The sequence below is a fragment of the Podarcis gaigeae genome, assembly GCF_964106915.1.
Source record: "Podarcis gaigeae genome assembly, chromosome: 11".
NCBI classification, from domain to species: domain Eukaryota; kingdom Metazoa; phylum Chordata; class Lepidosauria; order Squamata; family Lacertidae; genus Podarcis; species Podarcis gaigeae.
Window position 1 is genome coordinate 55,885,283 of NC_139687.1, and position 6,823 is coordinate 55,892,105.

Below are 6,823 nucleotides of genomic sequence, written 5' to 3' on the forward strand. Positions count from 1 at the left end.
GGGACCGAGCAACGGGAGCTCACCCCGTCGCAGGGATTCGAACCACCGACCTTCTGATCGGCAAGCCCTAGGCTCTGTGGTTTAGACCACAGTGCCATCCACATCCCGTTTTTAAAAGTTGTCACTTCCAGTTTCATTTGAGACCCACATTGTGAGCTTGTGCTACCAGCAGCTACCAAGTCAGGGTGCCTACTTTAGTTAATGTTGACCAGGCAGGCACAAAATGGGCGCACACACTCATAATAGGCCTGGGTTTTAATTATGAATAAATGAAGAATTTCAGCGGAGCTTCCTTCAAGCATGTTAATTTTGGACTTTGGCAGTATCTCAAAGCCACCATTTGAAACCATGGGAAAAATCATCTGAAATCTAAGCAGAATGCTATGTAACTCAAATACATTGGTAAGCTTGGATAACACTATCTATCCTAATAACAACGGGAGCTTTCTAGCACAAACATTGTTTATTTCTACACACATGCTCCATCTTCTAATGCTGTATTTTCCAGATAGGTCCGATACCTGTCCCTCCTTTCTTTTGAGTCTATCTTACTCTCAATATATACACATTTATATCCCATTTACACTAATGGGATTCACACATGTGTATCGAGGAGAGCAAATATAACTTAGCTCTGTGTGTGCCTCTGCCATCCTTTATGGCACTCGGCTGAATTTCTTAAAGTAGGGTCTCCTTGCACTGATGAACCTGCAAAAGAAGAAGAATGTGCTTATCGGAGGGAATAGTACATAAACACTCCTTTATATCGAGAAAAGAGGCTATACTCTCTGTAATGTCAGGTACGTCTTACCCTTCCTCCAGACATCGTTTTGCTGCTTGTTTCCCTACCTTCATTCCATATCATCAGCTGCTGCTGGCAGTGGGAGGAAACCCATAGTATAGTGATGTTAGGACACACTATGCTTTGAAAAATGTTACACGGAGGAAGTACTGTAATTTGTTGCATTTATATCCTGCCCTGCCTCCAGCAAGCAAAGGCAACCAGTATGGTCCTTTACACTCCCATTTTATTCTCACAGCAGCCTTTTGAAGTAGGTTGAAACTGGGAGAAATGTCTGAAATATTGTTTTCCCCACGTTTCTCAATTATACCTAGTAAGTCGTTAGTGTATCTGTAGAAGCTGTAGAACCACAAATGCATGCCAGGCAGGCAATGTGCATTGGAAACAGAATGAAACAACACACGAAATACTTAACATGAATATTATTTGTTGTTGTTGTTTAGTTGTTTAGTCGTGTCCAACTCTTTGTGACCCCATGGACCAGAGTGCGCCAGGCACTCCTGTCTTCCACTACCTCCTGCAGCTTGGTCAAATTCATGTTAGTAGCTTCGAGAACACTATCCAACCATCTCGTCCTCTGTCATCCCCTTCTCCTTGTGCCCGCCATCTTTCCCAACATCAGGGTCTTTTCCAGGGAGTCTTCTCTTCTCATGAGGTGGCCAAAGTACTGGAGCCTCAGCTTCAGGATCTGTCCTTCCAGGGAGCACTCAGGGCTGATTTCCTTCAGAATGGATAGGTTTGATCTTCTTGCAGTCCATGGGACTCTCAAGAGTCTCCTCCAGCACCAGAATTAAAAAGCATCAATTCTTCGGCCTTCTTTATGGTCCAGCATACATCACTACTGGGAAAACCATAGCTTTAACTATACGGACCTTTGTCGGCAAGGTGATAATTGATTGAAAATGGGTCTCTGTTGTAGAGCCAGAGCCCCTCTAGCTCAGGTATGTACTCTTCATCCTGTTGGAGTGGCATCTGCACAGGTTTTAGGGCAGTCATCCTGCTTCATTTACAGTCAGTGCAGATCTCATAACTTCCTGCTGAAATTCCATGACTTTTTGTACAACAAATGTTCTGGTTTATCCCGGCCAAGACCACTGCCTGCCCCGATTTTGTCTGCATCAATGACGGGGTAGAATTGGGGAAGCAGAACAAACTAAATCAGAAGAAATCCGCCACTGGTACAATGCACGTTGCAGAAATCACGCATAATAAAACTTGCAGTTTCGGGTGGCCATTAATGCACTTTAATGCTGCAAAACTGGGCAAAAGACGTGCTTATTGTCACTTAGAAAAAAACTCTAGGAGCAAAAGTATTATACAGTTCAAGTAGAATACCAAAAACACTTGGAGTACCTTAAAAAAAACACCCTAGAAATATGTGATTACCCTGTTCAAGGTACAGGCAACTCTCCATTTACATTGGGGTTTGTAGTGGAAGTGCAGAAGACAATTGTATTTCGAGGAGTTAGGTAGCATGTCTCTTTCCCTTTAACATCCCCAGTTTGATTCTTGCGTTTCACACACCTGTCGGGAGTTTCTTGGGTTCTTCTGTGTTGCAAGTGCTGGCTGGATGCCCGGCTGCAGGTAGTGGGAGACTCTCAGCCATTCTGTATTAGTTCCATCTCAGGGTCCTGGGCTAATCATGAGTAATGCCAGGTGCATTTGATTACATCAAGGCAGGCTATAAAAGCCATAGGTGGGAGGGGCCCAGGGAGAGGACCTGACACTGGGAGACCGACGGTCAGGGTCTTTCTCCTGCTGCTCTACCTGGGGCTCCGGGCAGCTGAAGGAGAGACTGGGTAGCCCCTGTCGGGTATGTTTTTATGTTATGTTTTGTATGCCTGCTGTTTGTTAATAAAACGGTTTTGATCCACATTCCTTTTGTCCTGATATCCTTGGAAAGAACTGCTGTATTTGGCAGAACAGGGTTACATTTCAGGGATAGCACCTAAAGCCAAAAATCACATATAGTCAAAACTTCAATGGTTCAAGGGTGGGTGGGATTGCCAAAGCTCCCCCGCCCTGATGCCCATCCCATTTTCTTTTATTTTTTAAATTGCCAAGCATGTAAAACTGAATGCACGCAAGTTAAGTGCGTGAAAGTTGCAAGTTCCCTGTACACAGGAGTCTGCTCACACAAAGCACAATGGAGCCCATGTTTCACTGTCCTTGTCCTCTGTTTGCACTGCTATACAAGCCTTCCTTTCAAAACAGAAGGATTTCATAGCTGCTATGAAAGCACAGCAATATTGCCAGGCATTGTGCTCTGATAGGGTAATAAAACCTGTCAACCATTCAGAATTAAGGCGTTCATATACTGTATGATTACTGCGAAATAAAATCACAGCGATGATGCAAATCAGAAGCCTGCCACCAATCAAAATGGAAAATATAAGTGAGAAAAAATTGTCTATTTATGCATCACTAGCTGTATAGTATCCCTGAGCTCCAGTTATTATTTGGTTTGTTATCTGTATTACAGTAGTGCCCAGAGGCCACACACAGTTGATATAACACAAAACATAATTGTTTTAGCTTGGAATCAATTATTAATCTTGACACCTGCATTTTAGGTAAATAACAATTAGAACCTGATGAGTTTTTTAATTACTATTTCAAACTCTATTTACATCAGCAGCAAAATGAAAAATATTAAGAGAGACAATGGTGAAATTAACCAGCTACAAAGCTGTAATAGTAAAAGGTAAAGGACTCCTGGACGGTTAAGTCCAGTCAAAGACAACTATGGAGTGTGGCACTCATCTACCTTTCGTGTTTGTTCGGAGACAGCTTTTCTGGGTCATGTGTCCAGCACGACTAAACCGCTTCTGGTACAATGTGCCAGAGCGCATGGAAATGCCATTTACCTTCCCGCCACAGCGGTACCTATTTATCTACTTGCACTGGTGTGCTTTTGAACTGGTAGGTTGGCAGGAGCTGGGACAGAGCAACAGGAGCTTACTCTGTTACGCAGATTCGAACCGCCAACTTTCTGATCGGCAAGCCCAAGAGGCTCAGTGGTTTAGACCACAGCGTCCCTAAAAATGAAAAATATTAAGAGAGACAATAATGAAATTAACCAGCTACAAAGCTATAATAGTAATGCTAGCTACTTAAAGTGAATGTGTGTGTGTTGGTTTGTTTTTTAAAAAACCCCAACTTACACAGTCATTAAGGAATGAACACATGCACATTAATTAGGTTGCAATTTTTCTTTCTAGTTTAAGTGCATAGTAAAATGTCTTACACTTTCAAAATAACAATCAATACTGAAAGGACATGTTCTCCGTGCTTTAGAAATCTCACCTGTGTGTAGAGAGCCATGAAAATAAAAATAGAAATCTCATCTCTTACAGAACCAAGCAAAATGATCCAAGAATTAGAGTCCTTTCTCTATGATCTGGATCACACCATGTGTGAATGTAAAACTGTGGTTACATATCTTCTCTCTTGGTCCTCCTGCTACCATGCTATCTGGAGCTAAGCCATCATTTGGCTTAGAGCTCCGTCCATGCTTGGGCTTGGACAAACAAACAACCAACCCAATGACTAAGGTAAGACACTGAAAACATTTATAAAATTATGAATGGCTTTATGGACGGAAATACGCTCTGGCTCACATTGCTAGAAACTGAGAAATCTGAAGAAACTGATAGGCAGTTTTATTTCACATTTCCTCCAAGGTGTCCAACCTGACTGTATGCTTGTATGTAACCTGACAGCTCCAGGAAGGTAAACGGCGTTTCCATGCGCTCTGGCACATTGCACCAGAAACGGTTTAGTGGTGCTGGACACATGACCTGGAAAAGCTGTTTGTGGACAAACATGGACCACTTATAAACGCTATCTCCAACTCCTCGAAAGATTCCATCAATGGTGTCTCTGAAAAAAATTACACATCACTTGGGAAGACTAATGCCAGTGTACTGGAAGAAGCAAAGATCACGAGTGTCAATGTGATGATTCTTCAACATGAACTTCATTGGACTGGTCATGTTGTGTGGATGCCTGATTATCGTCTTCCAAAGCAACTACTCTATTCCAAACTTAAAAATGGAAAACGTAATGCTGGTGGTCAACAAAAAATGGTTTAAAGATTCTCTCAAGGCAAATCTAAAAAAAAAAAATGCAGTATAAACACTGACAACTGGGAAACACTGGCCTGCGAGCGCTCCAATTGGAGAACAGCCTTTACCAAAGGTGTCATGGGCTTTGAAGACGCTTGAACTCAGGATGAAAGGGAGAAACGTGCTAAGAGGAAGGCACGTTTAGGTAACCCTCAATTTGATCAACTTCTGCCTGGAAACCAATGTCCCCACTGTGGAAGGATGTGTGGATCCAGAATTGGCCTCCACAGTCACTTACAGACTGTGTTCATGGAAGGCAATCTTACCCGGCTACAAGTGATCGCCAGAGAAGAAGATATGGTTCTCCCCACCCCCCATTTATCTTCACAATAACCTTGTGATATAAATTAGCCTGATACTGCTGGCCAGAGTTCACTGCGGGTGCTTCCAATACCGTTGCTCTTCTTGTGTGGGATTCAATCACATGCCAGCAAATTCAAGTTGCAACAATTAAAGCTGATCTGGAATTCTTGTGCAACAAGCCTAGTCCTCTGAAATATCAGACAATTAGGAAAGTGACAAGAAAATGAAAAGTGAAAGTGTGTGGGGGGGTAACACTTGCTTTGAGAAAAATAATCTAACCTCGCCACAAACAGATCAGGATGAATGTGCAATCAACTGGTCATATATAGAAGCTGACTAGAATTAAAACCACGAGTGAACATACTGTACCTCTCATCTCAGAAAACCCTCAGAAGGATATGAGATGAGAGTTACAGTATGGTTCACTCATGGCTGAACTGGGACTGAGGGGACCTGAGCATAGCTGTCAACCGTCCCTTATTTGGTGGGAAAGTCCCTTATCCTAGCGCTGTGTCCCGCTGCTGTCCCTGATTAATGATGTCCCTTAAATTTCCCAAGTTTCAAAGGAAGCAGCTCCTCTCCCTCCCTCCCTGCCGGCCAGGGAGGAGGGAGGCTCCAACTGTGTTGCTTGGCTGCGTTGCTCACCCAATAAGGAGTCTAAGAATGACTGGGGGGTGGAGCTTGCATGCCTTGTGCCAATCAAATCGGTGCATTGCCTGGGGACTCGCCTTTGCTCAGCGCTTCCCAGCGGAGAGGTGACTGTGGTTTTCCTTGCTGCATCCCCTTTGCCGGGTTGCTGCGCTGTGGGAACCACCGCTTGAGGCTTCGTTTGGCTGCTGGTTGACCTTATTTTGGCTGCTGGTCCCTTATTTTCAAATCTGTAAGTTGACAGCTATGGACCTGAGTTTTTAATGCTTACGACCTTCAAAATAAATACACAATTACAAATGTAACAGCAATCATAAGCAATACACAGCCAAATTAAGCCATTTCCACATAATTAGATCTAATACAATGGTACCAAAAATACTAGCAACAAAAGCAAATGAAAGTGATGTTACACGACATGGCCCAGCACTTGTGAAGGAATATTAATTTATTTAAATGTTTATGTTTTATTATCGTTTTGCTTGTTATGTATTTTTGTGTTTTTGTAACTGTAAAAGCGCCCTATGATCCTCAAACTCATTTTATAAGTACTGTAATGAAATAGTAATAGCCTTTATTCGTAGGCTTAACATATCCACGCCCCGCCTGACAGCAAGCGCGAGACGGCTTATTAACGTTAACCACCAGTCCCCTCAAGAGACAGGTGTGCACGTGTGAACGCCCTCCCCGGGTCCTGAGGCGCCTACTCCCCCCGCACCAGCCGCCTTATACAGCCTCCTCGCCTTTCCTGGCCCCGCCCCCTCAGGAGCTGGAGGGGCGAGGCAAAGGCGGGAAAAGAAAACCAAGCCCTTCCCTTCGACTCCTCCGCGAGGAGCAACCTGACCACGAGACCGCGCCTCTTCTGACGTCACTTCAGGGCGGTTGTCCTTCTTTGGCGGCGGTGGGACTCCGTCTCCCATCAGCCCCGGCCGGCCTACGCCAA